The sequence below is a fragment of the Schistocerca americana genome, chromosome 3 (assembly GCF_021461395.2).
Source record: "Schistocerca americana isolate TAMUIC-IGC-003095 chromosome 3, iqSchAmer2.1, whole genome shotgun sequence".
In the NCBI taxonomy this organism is placed as follows: Eukaryota; Metazoa; Arthropoda; class Insecta; order Orthoptera; family Acrididae; genus Schistocerca; species Schistocerca americana.
This window is the reverse complement of record NC_060121.1, coordinates 301,449,155-301,467,432: the sequence shown is the minus strand read 5'-3', so window position 1 is coordinate 301,467,432 and position 18,278 is coordinate 301,449,155. Positions and strand designations below refer to the sequence as shown.

Here is an 18,278-nt window from a genome sequence, read left to right as displayed (position 1 = left end):
TGTTGATAAACCTGGTGTTGTTTATCGTGACAGCGAGACCTCTACTGTTCGGCAGTTTCGTCACATCTGTAAGTAGGATCCCCTCTTTAATCATAATCGCTGTGCCGAGGCTATTGTCATTGCCAGGATTGATGACGGCGTTGTAGCCAGTGATGTCGTCCAAACGGATAGCCGTTACTTCTTGCAGCATTAAGATGTCAACATCAGCGGCGTACAGAAAATCTTGGAGATTTCTCAGATTGAGGGTACTGCTAATTTTATTTATATTCAAGGTCGCAATTCTGTACGCCTGCAAGGACGACATGTCGACTATACCGTATCAGGTGGGATACTGTTTGCCAGGTGAAGTGGATGTTTGCTCTACTTAGAAGAAGTCGGCATCATCAACTTCTGCACGAGCGTCTTTGATGGTGGTTTGTTGCCGGGTGGACACATCTTGTCGACGGGAGGGTGCCGTCCGTCCTGAACGTTGTGGTATGTCAGCCATCTCTGCATCATGGTTTTGCTCCTCCATGTCATCCGCCCAATCTCGCGTGCACGTAACTTCCCGCGTGTCCGTTTTTGGTACAGGTGGAGGGTCCTTCGGACTAGCTGTACCGCCTGGAATGTGGATTCCACGGTCGGGTTCAGTGTCCTCGTGTCGGGTCTTCGTTTTTGTTGATCGATCTTCCAGAGGAGCTGCTTGTGTCGTCTCCGCCAACTCTTGGCCTATCTGTTTCGCCTTTTCACGCAAGATTGGCGCGATTTCTGCTGCTCCCTAACGGGCTATTCGACGTTTCTTCCGTGAAACAGTTGTAGGCTGCGGGTCATCATCCTCCGATGTTGCAACTGTGTCCTCTTTGTGGTGCCCGAATTCTTCGAGTGGTTTGCACATGCCTTCTTCTGCCGTCTTAGCCTGGTCTTGTTCTGCACACCTGTCAGTGTCCTCGTCTTGTGAGTGTGCTGGACCTGTAGCTTCTATGCTGCTAGTATCCATGGCTACGGTACCATCGGGAACGTCGGCATAAGCAACTACCACCCTGTCGAAACACATATCTGGAGCGACGTCACTGCGAATTGCGGCGGCGTACGTCACGGGTAGCGTGGCCATCTGACTAGGCGGGTTCCGCTCCCCAGTCGGCAGTTGCGTCACACGCCGTTGAACACACTGCGCGCGGACGTGTTAGGTCGAACCACAACCCGAGCAGGTTCTCGGCTGGCCATCGTAAATGATGATCGCTCGATATCCACCAATCCAGAGATACGATGGGATATGTTTCAGCATGTCAATCTTAACTTGCCTGACTCCTTTTAATACTGGATACTTGTGCAAGCTAGACCATTTTTCGGCAACATTGCTGATAATGGCGCCATAGTCTCTCAGTTTGTTGTTAATCTCCTCGGGCGTTATTTCAAAGGGGAGCTCAAAGATTCGAACCGTTCTGATTCCCATTCCGGCACGCGAAACCGTGACCTGCCCTATGTGTCCGTCTGAATGTTTGAATTTTGCCACCCCACCACATGTTTCTACAATTTGGTCGCACTTGTCAGAACTGGATAACTTAAGGAACACAGTTGGACTGACAATCGACAGGTGAATTCCAATCAATTCATCCACTTTGACCTGAAAAGTTTCTTCGATAAATGCCTCAACTTCGTAAGATTTCGGTCGGGCGTAGCTCGGATCGAAAATCAACTTCAAAGTATCGCGTCGCGTTGTCTGTTCCATTATGTCATTCTAGAATGTGATCGTAGACTATGACTAACGCAGAAAGCGCGCACTCACCACACAGTGCCGGCCGCTCGCAGCGACGATGTAAACACCGCAACAGCCGCTCCGCACGTCCGCACAGCACGGCCGCCGGCGGCGGAATAAAAATTGGAGGAGCTGGGATTTGAACCCAGGACTTTCTGCATGCGAAGCAGACACTCTACCACTTTTTTTTTATTTTTTTATTTTTATTTTTTTTTATTTTTTTATTTTTTTTTTTTTTTCGGGCCTCCATCCTCCCCTTCTAGCCCGTCCTCACACTCGCCAAAAGTGCCTTCATCGGCTCGGCTTCTCCGCCATTGGCAAAAATCTCCTTTGAAAGAAAAAATTAATCATGTAACAAATGGATTCTCTTCTGTATCCATGTGGTTATTTGGTTAAGCCACTATATGTGATGTGGGAAGGAAAGCAAATGAAATCTTCTGGAGGAATGTGAGAAAACTCATCACTATCCGACGGAGACTGAATGTGTGAAAATAAACTTGTGATGCTGGAGTCTTCCACAGCAAGAAGGAACAACTCTTCTCTTCCTCTGACAGGAGAAGGTCAAACATAACGTAAATACGTCTTCTTTTCAATAAACGAATCTTACTAATTAAATAAACAAGAAAAGAATAAGTTATAATTTGGATATTAGATCTACAAATTTCGACGGGGATCTTGTAGAACAGTCTCGCATTGCTCTCGACAGGAGAGGCATCATCCCCCAAAGCGTCACCCCTGTCGGGGTCGTCCGTTGCATATTCGTGGCCGTTCGATCGCCGCAATCCGAATCCTAATTGCGACTAACATAGTTGTGAAAGGGCCATCCTTCAGAATTTTCTGACTGCGACGGCGCCCTGGAGGAATATCTCTCTACGTCAACATTCGGAGGAGAAAGAAAGCATACTTTTCTCTATATTTGTCTATTCGTTGAAGTTGCTCGTGTTGAGTTATTAGGTATAGCCAATAGTCTTCTTTATTTTTTTCTGGCGCCGATAATATATAATACACCGTCTGACCTTGAAGCCAATTGACTGCTCGTCGTTTTGCCGGGGGGTATGGAACGGCATCAGGAGTGAGGAGTCCAGCTGGAGTAATCATCCTAGGTGCAGTACGCAGCATACTTGAGAGCTTCCGTGCAAATAGAAGCCAGATGTCCTTCACATTTTCGCATAGAAAGCGATGTTCGATGGTATCGAGGAGAGTACAGTGAACGCAGTTCGGAGTGTCTGCCAAGTGGATCATGTGTAGTTTTGAATTTGTTGGTATGATCCTATTGACCGCCATGTACCATGTAGACCGCACCTGCGATGGTAAGTGTGCGTCATGAATGTTTTCCCAGATCTTGGCCCAGTTGCAGTCTCTATACTTCACTTCTATTCTGTTGCGCGGCTTACTGTCCGTCAGGCAGCTGTAAAGTGCTTTGACCCTGTAAAGATCATTCTCAGGTATGTTGCTTTGAATATAGCTGTATTCTAGGAAAAAAGTACTAAAGTGGCTATATGCAGTCGGGATGTGACTTACGTTTACCGGAGGCGTCATGCTGGCAGGTGCAATTTCATTGAGAAGGTGGGCCGTTAAGGAATTTGGTGATCGTTGCCATTGTTTGTACATGTTGCTGATATATAATGCTTTCGCTTTGTGGTAAACATCAGTCAGATTTAGGCCGCCCTTTCCCAAGGGGAGCGTCAAGGTTGCAAATGGGACTTTGAAAATGTGTCCCCTAGTGACAAAGTGTCCGAGCGCTGCAAGCATTCGTTGTGCTATGACCTTTGGTATGGGTAGGATTTGCGCGACATAATTCACTTTAGAAACAATGTAAGTATTGACTAAAATCACTCTTTGGATGGCGTCGAGATTTCGCAAATGATGTTGCCGTATGCCGGCCCGAATTTGTGCCAATAATTTTCGATGATTAAGAGCAGACGTGCAGCGGATGGTGCGCGTGTATTCAATGCCGAGACATTTAAATGTTGTCATTCCTTTTAGTGATTGGCTATTGCCAAGTTCGAGTCCTCTACCAAGTTCCATAATGCCAGACTTTTTACAGTTGACTTTCGCTCCTGATGCGGCTGCATAAGTGGATATCAGCTGAAACGCGCGTTCCAAATCTTCATCTTTCGTCACCACGAAACTGACGTCATCCGCAAATGCCTGGCATACGATCTTCTGGCCATGTATGCGTATTCCCGGAAGGTCTTGCGCCAGGGAGAACAGTAAGGGTTCAAGAGCAACTGCAAACAAAGCCATTGACATCGGGCAACCTTGTCGTACCGACCGAGCGACGTTAATAGGTTTACTGAGTTGTCCGTTGAGACAGATCTTGGACGTACCGTTTCGCAGCAGGAGTGTAACAGTGTCAATAACTTTCCGTGGAAAGTTCACTGCTGCCATCGCGCACAGAAGATATGAGTGACTGATTTTATCGAATGCTTTCTCAAAATCTAACGAGACTAGAGCGCATCGCATGTCGCAAGCGGCGGCTGTAGCTATGATATCTCTATATGCACTTAACGTCTGCTGTATGTTTCTAGAGTTCCCAACGCTCGTCTGGTAGGCCCCCGTGACAGTACTAAGTACCGTACTGAATCGCTGCATCATGACCCGCGCGAATATCTTATAATCGGTATTAAGTAACGTAAGCGGTCGGAGATTGTCGACTGTCTTTCCCGCTGGGGTTTTGGGTACCAATACCACTATGCCTTCACAGAATTCCCTTAAGATATCACTTCCAGCCTTTAAGATATCATTACAGACCAAGGTCAACTTTGGAACTAAATGGTGACGAAAGGTTCGATAAAACTCAGCCGGTAATCCGTCGGGGCCAGGCGATTTATTCTGTGGGCTCCCTCGAATGGCGTCCTCTACTTCATCTTCAGTTATGACTGCAGCGAGGCCGTCTGCTTCTGCCGTGGTCAATGTCGCAAAACGGCGTGCCAGAAGGGCTTGCTGCGCCGCCATAGCCACTGGGTGTTCCGTTAACTGTGCTGTGAAATGTTTATAAATCTCGTCTCGTATGTCGCGCTGTTGGTTTAAGAGTCGACCATCTGCAGTGTACAGTTCTGTCAATATCTTTCTGCGCCCCCTTTTCTGTTCGCGAATAACATGATACATTGATGTCGTTTCGTCCCGTACAGCGTTTTGCAGACGTGTCCTGACTTTACAGCCTTCCAATTGCTTCCGTTTGAGGGTTAGAATCGTAGCCTGTATTCTTTTAATATGCGTACGATTTGCTATTACTGTTGCATCTTCTCGATATAAATCTCTTAAACACTGAAAGTAAAAGTCCAGGGTTTGCTTCTGCCAGGCACATCGATCTCGGGAATAATTCTTCATCGCTTTTGTTAAGGCGGGTTTCGCACATCTTACCCACCACGTAATGGCAGAATCGTACGCGGGAAACTTTCGTTCGCATGCTGCCCACGTATTGCGGAAGACTGTGTGACACCCGGGTTCTGGTAAACACGCTACATTTAGTTTCCAGGGTCCCCTTGCCCTGTACGTCCCTTGTTTGGCTAAATTGACGGTACATATATATGCCACATGATCTGTAAAGACAGTCGGCCATAGCTCTGCCTGCAAAACATGTTCCCTCATATTTGATAATGCGTAGATTCTATCGATGCGGCTAGCTGAGTGGCCAGTAACGAATGTGAATCCGGGCCTGTCACCGTGTCTAAGCTCCCACGTGTCTATTAAATTCAACTCTTCAATGAGAGTGCGAAGCTCGGCGGACGGATTGAAGTTCGGCGTCTGGTCTTTGGGACTGAGGACACAGTTAAAGTCACCAGCGAATATAAGTTGTTCCGAAGGTGGTGTAAAAAGTGGCACAATGTCATCTTTAAAAAACTCTGCTCTCTGTCGGCGTCTCCCAGAGTCGGATGGGGCGTAGAGATTGATAAATCTAGTAGTATTGATAGTAGTCGCTATACCTCTGCCAGATGCCAGGCGCTCGACATGTGACATCACTATCCCTTCCTTAGCCATGATCGCGGTCCCTGGATCAGTGCCATGTCCAGGATTAGCGACGGCATTGTAGCCTGTGATACGGTCAAGGTTAATATTGGTCACTTCCTGCAGCATGATGAGATCAATGTCAGCGGCATAGAGAAAATCTTGAAGATTTTTTAAGTTTAGTGGGCTACTGATCTTATTGGTGTTCAATGTCGCAATTCGGTAAGCTTGCAAGGACAGCATGAGAAACAGAGATCTAGGTGACAATAAGCCGAGTATGGATGTTAATGGCGAACATCATCTAAAAGAAGTCTACGTCATCAGCCACTGCGCCGACGCCGGCGGTAGCCGTTTGTTGCTGGTGGGACACATCAGCTTGAGCTTCCGATAACGGACTATCTTTACGAAATCTTTTTCCCGACCACCCTCTTCCACGTCATCCGACCAATCACACACGAACCTGTCCGCTGATAAACCGCAATCCGAGAGCTTGGATACGTCAGATACAGGGTTCTGATCCATTGCATCTGTTATCGCACGGTCGCCTGCGGGTAATCGTCCGTGATCAAAATGGTTCAAATGGCTCTGAGCACTATGGGACTTAACATCTGTGGTCATCAGTCCCCTAGAACTTAGAACTACTTAAACCTAACTAACCTAAGGACGTCACACACATCCATGCCCGAGGCAGGATTCGAACCTGCGACCGTAGCAGTCGCGCGGTTCCGTCCGTGATCAGTGTCCGATTCGTCCGTCCGGGATTTTTTTGTCGTTTTGCTGGTTGCCGACGACGGTGGTTCAGTCTCTTCAGTCAGTTTCTGTCGTACGTGGTTCGCTTTTTCACGCAATATTTGCGCCTTTGCTTCTGCCCCTTGATGTGCTAGCCGGCGTTTCTTCTGTGATTTGGGAGACCGCGGGGGCTGGTGGCCAGCCAGCTCGTTCGACTCCACCCGGTCCACGTCGGACTTGTCGTCTCGAACCGGAACGCCCGCCGGAATACTGTCGGTGTCCGGTTGGTGCCCCTGCTCCGAGTGAGTGTTGCCCCCCTTCGAGGTGTGTGAAGAAGGAACAGTTGGTACGTCGTTCGTATCCATCGGCGTGACGCCTTCCTGCACTTCGCGCAGACTCTCTAGCGAAACATCGAAACTCGGTTCCGAGGAAACGTTAGCCCGGGCGGCGGCGACGTATGATACAGGCAACGTAGACGTCGGGCCCTGCTGCTCACGCTCACCGGCCGGTATTTGCGCCACGCGCCGTTGGACACATTGAGCACGGATATGTTCGGTGGAGCCACATCCCGCACAGGTTCTCGGCTGCCCATCATAAATCACAATGGCTCTGTAGCCACACACAGTGACGTAGGACGGAATGTGCTTCAACATATCAATCTTCACCTGCCGGACACCGTTTAACACCGGGAAAATGTGCATATTCGACCACTTTTCTGTCGTATTGCTGATGACCGTTCCATATTCCCTCAATTTAGCATTAATTTGGTCAGCGGATATTTCAAAGGGTAATTCGAATATTCGAACAGTTCTGACTCCAAGACCGGCAAGCGAAACTCTGACATCACCAACATTGCCGTCAGAATGGTTAAACTTTAAAACTCCTCCACAAGATTGAATGACCTGCTCGCATTTCTCGGGTCTCAACAATTTTAGGTAGACCGTACTGCTGACGATAGATAGGTGAATGCCAACCATATCATCAATAGTGATTTTCATAACGGCTCTAATGAATAACCCAACTTCAAAGGACTTCGGTCGTGCATAGTGCGGGTCAAAACTCAATTTCAATGTGTCTTTCCGTATAAGTTGATCCATTATAATCGATGGCAATTCATCACTCCACACTACAACAACGCAGCAAAGCGCACACTTACCAAACAGCACGCGACCGCCACAGGCGAGAGCGTAAACAACCTGCGTCCGACCGCTACGGCCGCTGCCGGCTGACAGACGACTGAGTTACACCCCCGCCAGAGCAAGTACATCTGGGACACGACTGAGCTATACCCCCTTTCACGATCTTTCTGTTCCGATAACTTAAGGAAAAGTATTATACTCTGCCTGGCTAAAGACGTCTAATCAAACAAAATATTGCGTAATCATTATCTCTCAGTTATATATTAGCGTTAAACGATATAAATATCAAAAATACTAGACACTTCGCGCCTGGAGAAAGTGCGAGTCGGCACCTTCACCTTAATGTCAGAACGCGAAAATTGCACTAGTAGCTTTTTTCAAGCAAGTTCTGTTCGTCTGTTCTCCGTAATCGTTTGGTATCTAATTAAACTGACATACTCGCCTATGGCTTTCGTAAACGAAAATTTCATTGTGAACCCGACGTGATTTGAACACGCAACCTTCTGATCTGAAGTCAGACGCGCTACCGTTGTGCCACAGAGTCGACGCTGCTTAGGTCTTGTCATGAATAGGTTCCTCGAACACTTACTGTACCGTTCAAACCTAAGAAATAATGACAGTAGGATCCACGAGACACTCGTCCCAGATGTACGTGCTCTGGCGGGGGTGTAACTCAGTGGTAGAGTGTCTGCTTCGCATGCAGAAAGTCCTGGGTTCAAATCCCAGCTCCTCCAATTTTTGTTTCTCCGTGCAGCAGTACATGAAAACTTTGGCCTATAACCATATTCTACAAAATTCAGTGTACAAGATTCTTCCCCCAAGCAAGTGGATTTCGTACAGTTCGACCTCATGGCGGGAGGACGATGACCTGCAAGACCCTGGGCTGCGATCCCCCCCATTGAAATGTTGCTCCAAAGCCTTCGGTATGGCGTGCAGGGTGCATCTCAAACATGTATTTGCAACTCACCGCGACAATCGTCATTTGTTTTTTTCGAGATACTGAAAAATGAAGGGGGCACCCGGGATTGAACCGGGGACCTCTCGATCTGCAGTCGAATGCTCTACGACTTTTTTTTTTTTTTTTTTTTTTTTTTTGGCCTCCATCCTCCCCTTATAGACCGTCACTTGCACTCGCCAAAATTGCCTTCATCGGCTAGCTTCAGTAGCTGTAATTGTAAGGAACTAAATGTCTCGTCATTAGACAGAAATGAAAATACTTCTTGATTGGTAGCCCTGACTCGCCGTAGGTGTCCGTGGGGAATTGCAGCAGACTGGTGGCTTCAAAGTTTGTCTTCTCGGTGAATAGCTATTGCTTATGTATTCCGTTGTCTAACATTCGTTTTTTCGTCCATCTCTCAAGTGTTATTCCTGTTTGGGCTGCTCTTAACTCCGAAGCCCCGGCCACCAAAGTCTCCATGACATCCTACCAGGGTACCTTTTACGTTTTCTAACATAAAGAAAATAAAAGAATAAAAGTGTCGCCCCATTAGTATGGCAAATGCTATGAAAAAAAAACCATTAAAGATTTTTGAATCATAGTGACTCTATGTCAACGTTCGTAATAAAAAACAAGCATAGTTTTCTCTATATTTCGTCGTTCGTAGTAGTGTCTGGTGTTCCATCGTTAAATGTATCCAATATTCTTCTGTACTCTTCTCTTTCTCGGAGAGTATGTAGTATACAGTCTGGCCCTTTAGCCAATTGACGGCACGTCGTTTTGTATTGGGATAGGGAACTTCGTCAGGGTTGAGTAGGCGTGTCGGTGTTATCGTTCTTGGTGACGTTCGCAGTATGCTTGCGAATTTCCGTGTGCAGAGGGACCATATGTCCTGGACAGCGTCACAAGTAAATCTATGCTCGTCTGTGTCGACTAAGTGACATCTGATACAATTCGGTGTTTCAGCCAGGTGAATCTTGTGTAACCTCGAATTGGTCGGAAATTTCCTATTGACTGCCTTATACCAAGTTGAGCGAACTGTAGATGAAAGAAGCGGGTCGTGAATGTTCTCCCAGACTTGGTTCCAGTTATAACCCCGACATTTCTCCTCCACTATATTGCGTGGTGTACTTTCCGTCAATGTGGCGTAAATCGCTTTGACTTTGTGTCGGTCTGCCTCTGGAATTCTTCGTTGTATGTAGCTAAGTTCTAGTATGAAATACCTGAAGTGACAGAGCGAGTTCAGAATGTGTTTTACATCTACAGGTGGGTCCAGATTTGGAGGCACTATTTCATTCAAAATGTGAGCCGTCAGTGTGTTAGGTGGTCTGCGCCACTGTTTGTATGTTTGACTAACATACAAGGCTTTTGCTTTGAGGTAGACATCCGTCAAATTGAGGCCTCCCTTCCAAACTGGTAGGGTGAGGGTTTCATACTTTACTTTAAATATCTGACCCCTGGTAACAAAGTGGCCAAGCGCCGCTAACATTTGTTGTGCCATAGTCTTTGGTAATGGCAGTACTTGGGCAACGTAATTTACCTTGGAAATTATGTAGGTGTTAACTAAAGCCACTCTTTGAATGGCATTTAGAGCTCGCAGGCTATGTTGCCGTATGCCAGCGCGCATTTTTGCCAGCAGTTTTCGATAGTTCAAGGCAGCCGTGCGGCGGACATTGCGTGTGTATTCAATCCCGAGGCAGGTGATCGTTTCCAAGCTTCTTATTCTTTCAGCAGCACCGAGTTCTAATCCGCGTCCAATGTGCATTAAGCCTGACTTGTGACGGTTAAGTTTCGCCCCCGATGCAGCTTCATACGTTGTGACAATGTGGAAAGCTTTCTCTAAGTCCTCGTCTTTCGTTACTACAAAACTGACATCATCTGCGTAAGCCTGGCAAATAATCTTCTGACCATGAATGAGCAGCCCTGGAAGGTCTTGCGTCAGGGAGTACAAGAATGGCTCGAGTGCTATGGCAAACAATGCCATCGACATTGGGCAGCCCTGTCGTACTGAACTGGCGATACTGATCGGCCGGCTTAAGCGTCCATTGACATTGATTTGCGACGTACCATTCAGCAGGAGGGTTTTAACAGTATCAGTGATTTTCGGAGGAAAATGCATGGCGTCCATGGTGCGTAGGAGATAGGAGTGGTTCACCCTGTCAAAGGCCTTTTCAAAGTCGAGGGACACAAGGGCACTTGGGATGTCACAGGCTTCGGCAATCGCTATGAGATCTCTATATGCAGTTAAAGTGTGGAAAATATTTCTATTTGGTCCAACGCACGTTTGGTAGTCGCCGGTAACGCTGGTAATGACTGAATTTAATCGTTGCATAATGACACGTGCGAAAATTTTATAGTCAGTGTTAAGCAATGTTAAAGGCCGGAGATTCTCTACAGTTTTGCCTCCTGGAGTTTTTGGTACTAGCACCACTATCCCTCTACAAAAATCTTTCAAGCTGTCATTTCGAATGTTCATAATGTCATTACAGACCAGAGTCAACTTACTAATTAACTGTCGCCTAAATGTGTGATAAAACTCGGCAGGTAATCCGTCAGGACCAGGCGATTTATTTCTTGGGCTTCTGAGAATGGCGTCTGCCACTTCATCCTCGAGTATGTCTGAGGCGAGTTCTTCCGCTTGTTCCGGACCAAGTCTCCCCCACGCCCTGTCCGTAAGGACTGCCTGCGCTGCCACATCTATTGGTTTTTCAGCTAGTAACGCCGTAAAATGTTTATAAATTTCTTCTTGAATAGCAGTTTGTGTGTCGAAAAGGCGACCGTCTGCAGTTTTTAGCTCAGTCAGTATTTTCCTGTTTCTTCTTTTTTGCTCTTGTATAACGTGGTACATGGATGTTGTCTCCTCCCGCACTGCATTTTGCAGGCGTGTTCTCACTTGATAGCCTTCAGATTGTCGTCGCGTCAGTGTTAGGAGTGTCGCCTGGATTCTTTTGATCTGCATGTGATTGGCCACTACTGTATTATCGTCGGTATAAAGTTCTCGTAGGCACTGAAAATAGAATTCTATTGTGGTCCTCTGCCAGGCGTATTTCTCGCGAGAGTAACACTTCATCCCTTTTATTAGAGCTGGCTTTGCACATTTTAACCACCACGAGAGAGCCGAATTGTACTGTGGAAATTTCCTTTCACAATCTGCCCATGTGTGTTGGAAGACGGCGTGGCACCCTGGATCTGATAAATGGGAAACATTCAGTTTCCACGGGCCTCTCGCTCTATATGTACCCTGTGTTTCCATATTTATGGTACATATATATGCTACATGGTCAGAGAATATAAGCGGCCATCGCTCCGCTTGCAAAATATGGTTTCGTAAATTGGAGGTTGCATAAATTCTGTCAATGCGGCTTGCAGAATGGCTGGTGACGTGGGTAAAACCGGGCATGTCGCCGTGTTTAAGTTCCCACGTGTCGAGTAGGTTTAATTCACGAACAATGTCCAGAAGTTCTATGGAAGTGTTAAAATGCGGCGTTTGGTCTTTGGGTTTCACTACACAGTTGAAATCACCTGCAAATACGACTTGGCCTGTGCGGGTTGTAAAAAGTGGCACTATCTCTTCCTTAAAAAACTCCGACCTCTGGCGTTTTTTTCCCGTTCCAGAAGGGGCATAAACATTTATGAATCGGGTGTTGTGGATTGTCCCCGCAATACCTCTGCTGTTCGGCAGTCTGTCGACATTGGCTACGGCGATGCCTTCTTCGGTCAAAAGTGCAGTTCCGAGTTCACTGCCACGTCCCGGGTTGATTAACGCATTATAGCCTGTGATACGATCCAGATCAATGTCGGCGACCTCTTGCAACAGCGCAATGTCGACATCAGCTGCATATATGAAATCCGTAAGATTCCTCAGGTTTGACGTACTGCTGATCTTGTTGATGTTGACCGTGGCAACACGGTATGCCTGTAAGGGTGGCATGAGGGCAGAGGTATGCGTGGCGTTGAGCCGCTCCCTTAGAGATGACGGAGGGGCATCAATTAAAAGAAGTCGGGGTCGGCATCGACCGTCTGAAGAGCAGATTCAGTCTTCCGTTGCCCTTGTGATTCCGTTTCCCGCACTTCTGATACTGTTTCACGGTCTTGTCCCTGTACTTCGGTCAGACCGTTGTCATGAGAGCATTCTTCGACGTCGTCCGCCCAGTTACGCGGATGGTGAGCTTCACGCGGATCTGCACTGCTATCTGGCTGGTGGCCACCTGTACCTTCTGTATCTACTGACATCGTCTTCGTCTGTGATGGGGAGGGTCTGTTGTCGGAGTCAGCCTCTGAGTCGTCAGTGCGGGACTTTTTGGATGTCTGGGGAGTTGCAGGGGAAACCTGAGACGGCACGTCGGTCATCTTCTGACGCACCTGATTGGCTTTCTCGCGCAGTGGTTGCGCTTTTGTGTCAGCACCCTGTTGCGCGATTCTTCGCTTCTTCTGCTTTTTCGGGGAAGGGCACGTGGAGTTTTGAGCAGTGTTCTCCTGAGTGGCACAGTCTTCGGCCATGGGAAAAACTTCCGCCGCCTTCGGCTGTTCGAAGACGTTGCAGACCTGGCTGCCACCCGGCGTCTCCTTACTTCCCACCTGAACTTCCTGTAAGGAAGCTCCGAGGGTTTCCGGGACAGTACTCGTCTCCATTGGTACGTTCTCCTCGTTCTGATCAGTGTACGCATCTAAGGTGAAATCGACGCTGAGCTCTGGAGCGGTGTGTACACGGGCGGCGGCTACGTAAGTGATCGGCAGCGTAGAACTGGGGCCAGGCTGCTCACGCTCGCCAATCGGGATCTGCGCTACGCGCCTCTGAATACACTGAGCGCGGACGTGTGCTGTAGAGCCACATCCGGAGCAAGTCCGTGGTCGCCCGTCATAAATTACGATGGCCCTGTACCCACCGATAATGAGGTAAGATGGAATATGCTTCAGCAACTCGAGTTTCACTTGCCGCACACCGTTTAAGACTGGGAATATATGTTGACCTGACCATTTCTCAGCAACGTTGCTTACTACCGAACCATATTCCCGTAGTTTGGCGTTAATCTGCTCGGCAGTTACTTCGAAGGGCAGTTCAAATATTCTGATGGTTCGCAATCCCAAGCCGGCATGCGTTAGTCGTACCTCGCCAACGTTTCCGTCTGAATGTTTGAATTTAAGAGATCCACCACAAGACGCAACAATTTGTTCACATCGTTCAGGCGTCACCAATTTCAAGTAAACGGTACTACTAACGATCGACAAGTGTATGCCAATTAAATCGTCAAGCGTTAATTTCATAACATCTCGCACAAATAGTTCTACCTCAAAGGATTTTGGTCTAGCAAATTTCGGGTCGAATGTCAGCTTAAGAGTGTCTTTCCGTTCCGGTTGAGTCATGATTGCATTCGTGTATTCATTACCGAGGGTAGTGTTATCGCTGTAAGCGCGCACTCACCATGCACAGCGACCGCCGCCGGCAGCGACGAAGTAAACACGACCAGCCGCTCCGTACGTCCGCACCGCACGGCTGCCCGCGAGGGAATTGCGACTGAGCTATACCTCCTTTCACGATCTTTCTGTTCCCACAACTTAAGGAAAAATGTTATACTCTGCCTGGCTAAAGACGTCTAATCAAGCAAAATATTGCGTAATCATTATCTCTCAGTTATATATTAGCGTTAAACGATATAAATATCAAAAATACTAGACACTTCGCGCCTGGAGAAAGTGCGAGTCGGCGCCTTCACCTTAATTTCAGAACGCGAAAATTGCACTAGTAGCTTTTCTCAAGCAAGTTCTGTTCGTCCGTTCTCCGTAATCGTTTGGTATCTGATTAAACTGACATACTCGCCTATGGCTTTCGTAAACGAAAATTTCATTGTGACCCCGACGTGATTTGAACACGCAACCTTCTGATCTGGAGTCAGACGCGCTACCGTTGCGCCACGGAGTCGACGCTGCTTAGGTCTCGTCATGAATAGGTTCCTCGAACACTTACTGTACCGTTCAAACCTAAGAAATAATGACAGTAGGATCCACGAGACACTCGTCCCAGATGTACGTGCTGTGGCGGGGGTGTAACTCAGTGGTAGAGTGTTTGCTTCGCATGCAGGAAGTCCTGGGTTCAAATCCCAGCTCCTCCAATTTTTGTTTCTCCGTGCAGCAGTACATGAAAACTTTTGCCTATCACCATATTCTACAAAATTCAGTGTACAAGATTCTTCCCCCAAGCAAGTGGATTTCGTACAGTTCGACCTCATGGCGGGAGGACGATGACCTGCAAGACCCTGGGCTGCGATCCCCCCCATTGAAATGTTGCTCCAAAGCCTTCGGTATGGCGTGCAGGGTGCATCTCAAACATGTATTTGCAACTCACCGCGACAATCGTCATTTGTTTTTTTCGAGATACTGAAAAATGAAGGGAGCACCCGGGATTGAACCGGGGACCTCTCGATCTGCAGTCGAATGCTCTACGACTGAGCTATACCCCCTCCCACGAACTTTCTGTTCCCATAACTTAAGGAAAAATGTTATACTCTGCCTGGCTAAAGACGTCTAATCAAGCAAAATATTGCGTAATCATTATCTCTCAGTTATATATTAGCGTTAAACGATATAAATATCAAAAATACTAGACACTTCGCGCCTGGAGAAAGTGCGAGTCGGCGCCTTCACCTTAATGTCAGAACGCGAAAATTGCACTAGTAGCTTTTTTCAAGCAAGTTCTGTTCGTCCGTTCTCCGTAATAGTTTGGTATCTGATTAAACTGACATACTCGCCTATGGCTTTCGTAAACGAAAATTTCATTGTGACCCCGACGTGATTTGAACACGCAACCTTCTCATCTGGAGTCAGACGCGCTACCGTTTTTTTTTTTTTTTTTTTTTTTTTTTTTTTTTTTTTATTATTATTAACTGCGCGAATCGACGGTATCTCGTAAGGACAGAAAGAGCAGCAGCTGCCGCCGAGCCCAGGCGCCGTGCCTAACACGCAGAAGGTCCCCGGTTCGATTGCGGGCGGAAAGCCGTTTTCGTCGCACTCAGCAAGACACTTGCTACAATCTCTACTGTGACCATTTAAATCAAACGTTCCATCAGCACGGTGCACATGGCTCAAATGAAACATGAAACGGTTTCAGAACTGGTTGTCGGATTTTAGCGCCGACTTGGAGGCCTGGAAATGCGCGAAACAGCCGCCGCCATGCGATTTGTTACCACACCGTTGTACAAAACGCAAGGGCTCGTCCGGGATTTGAACCCGGGACCTCCTGCACCCGAAGCAGGAATCATACCCCTTTTTTTTATATTTTACGCCTTAACCACTTTTTTTTTAACCACTTTTTTTTCCTTGTTATTACTGTGTAATGATCCAGGGCAGGTCGGCGGCGGCGCGGTGGGCAGGGGTCGAATCCCGAGGCCTGGCCACGACGTCTCCTCCTCCCTGCACTGGAGCACAGTGACACTAATACGATGTAATTGTCCTTGGATTGGTTCAAATGGCTCTGAGCACTATGGGACTCAACTGCTGTGGTCATAAGTCCCCTAGAACTTAGAACTACTTAAACCTAACTAACCTAAGGACAGCACACAACACCCAGCCATCACGAGGCAGAGAAAATCCCTGACCCCGCCGGGAATCGAACCCGGGAACCCGGGCGTGGGAAGCGAGAACGCTACCGCACGACCACGAGATGCGGGCAATTGTCCTTGGATCGGAGTCCTATAATACTCATATGTGGACATGCTTCTTAGGAATCGTTGTCCATCCAAACAGGTAAAAGCTTAACAGGAAGGCAAAATAACTAAAAACTAGCGAGAATGTCTTTCCCATCAGGAAGGTAGATCAGTATGCCCCTATACCGGTGCCATTAGTGAATCTGGCACAGGAGCGATCAATAGAAATGGCAACTTAACCAACCCCCTGTTTTTCGAAAACAATACTAAGCATATTCGCAAAGTCCCTCTTAAGATGTGGGAAAGATTGCTGCGTCCAGTACTCATGAAGCATGTAACCAGTAAACGAAATAAAATCGGAAATACCATCACCATCAACCACTGAATAAATGTAACGGCCAAGAAGCCACATAATGGTGTTATTCTTGGTCCGGGGATAAAAAACCGTGTCCGGCCAGCAGAGAATATCAGTTGTAAATGCCGATTCCGAGCTCCTGGTGAGTAAAGCCAATTGTCGGCGCAGCCAGTACCACATGCGAAGACGGTCAGCGCAGGTAAATCGATGTGGGAGTGTATCAACACAACCACACGTGTGACAAAGCGGAGAGACACATAAACCTATACGATGAAGTCGTTCTTTCGTAGGAATCAGCTGATTAACTACCTTATACCATAGGGAGGCAACAGTTGCGGAATGAACGGGTAAGCTGATTTTCGTCCATATGTTACGCCAATGAAAACGGGGATATTGTAAAACAATCGAGATGGAAGAAGAAGACCTGTGCCATTTGTCAAGCAGTGTTCGCGTAGTAAAAACAGGACTACGTTGTAAGTGGAGATCCAGATAACTAATCTCAATGTAGAAGTCCCGAACATGCCGTAGCTTCGCATTTAGAGGCCCTACGTTAATAGGCGGTGACAAGCTCGCAGGACGAACGACATGGAATAATCGCGAAGTAACAGTCGGGGACTCAGAAAATAAAAGATGGAGGGTGCGCTTAACATAAAGGGCCGCAGCCTTGACACGGACATCGGTGAACGACAAGCCGCCCTCAAGTCGCGGCTTCGTAAGAACATCACAACGTACTTTAAAAATGTGCCCCCGCCAAATATACCTGTTAATAAGCTGGACCATTTTTGCACCCTGCATTCTGGGAAGCGGAAACGACTGAGCAACGTAATATACCTTACATAAAACATAAGTGTCTAATACACGCTTTTTTGCAGTAGCGGTATCGAACGCCATGAGTGTTCTAATAAAACACCTTGAAGCTTGGAAATGGCCGCTTGCCAATTTTTTGCAGCCATACGAAGAGGACACCGTTCAAGATAGATACCCAAATGTGTATGGTGTTCAACAGCCGTAACCCAAGGAACAACCACACTTTCAAAGCCCCGCAAATTCAGGAGTTTGCTTTTACGGGGGTTGATACGAGAACCTGAGGCCGCAGAAAATTTATCTAGTTCCATTTTCAACTGCGGCACTTCTGCAGCGGAACGAAGCAAAACAACCAAATCATCAGCATAAGCTGTTGCTGTCTGGGTAACCCCAGAGATCGTAAGACCACGAAGTGTCGAGTTGAGACGAGAGAGGAGTGGTTGAAGGGAGAGGGCATAAAGGGTCATGGATAAAGGGCTACCTTGCGGGACGCCACGTTTAATATCAATGACCTTCGTCAGCTGGCCATTAATGTCAATCTTAGCAGAAATGCCAGTCGTCATATTCTTAAGAACCAGCAGCGCCTTTTCATTAAAACCGAGTCGGCGCAGCAGAAGCTCTAAAAACGAATGGGACACACGATCAAAAGCCTTACTAAAATCAACAAATAAAAGCGCACAGGAAATATTGGTGACAGCGACAATCGACACGACATCACGATACCCCGCCAGAGGAGTCAATATGGAGCGCCCTGGAAAGCAGCTTTGACAAGGAGTTATCACAGGTGTAAGCAAGAGGGATAGACGTGCATTAACAGCCCTAGCAGCCGTCTTATAATCAAAATTTAAAAGGGTTAAAGGACGAAAGTCACTAGCTGTCTTCAAACCAGCAGATTTTGGTATCAGGACAACCGTACCTCTCTTGAAATCGGCTGGAATTGTGCCACCATTCAAGATTTCATTTACAATATCCGTAAAAACAGGCCCTA

At 47.3% G+C, this 18,278-nt stretch overlaps 4 non-coding genes across 4 annotated transcripts; 2 read left to right on the top strand and 2 right to left on the bottom strand.

Moving 5' to 3' along the window:
• The first annotated feature begins 8,216 nt into the window (after positions 1 to 8,216).
• On the top strand, positions 8,217 to 8,288 carry Trnaa-cgc. Its single transcript has one exon. It is a non-coding gene; the product is annotated as a tRNA-Ala (tRNA).
• A 6,051-nt stretch (positions 8,289 to 14,339) lies between these two features.
• Trnaw-cca lies at positions 14,340 to 14,411 on the bottom strand. Its single transcript has one exon. It is a non-coding gene; the product is annotated as a tRNA-Trp (tRNA).
• A 118-nt stretch (positions 14,412 to 14,529) lies between these two features.
• Positions 14,530 to 14,601, top strand: Trnaa-cgc. Its single transcript has one exon. It is a non-coding gene; the product is annotated as a tRNA-Ala (tRNA).
• A 276-nt stretch (positions 14,602 to 14,877) lies between these two features.
• Positions 14,878 to 14,949, bottom strand: Trnac-gca. Its single transcript has one exon. It is a non-coding gene; the product is annotated as a tRNA-Cys (tRNA).
• Between the last annotated feature and the right edge of the window lie 3,329 nt (positions 14,950 to 18,278).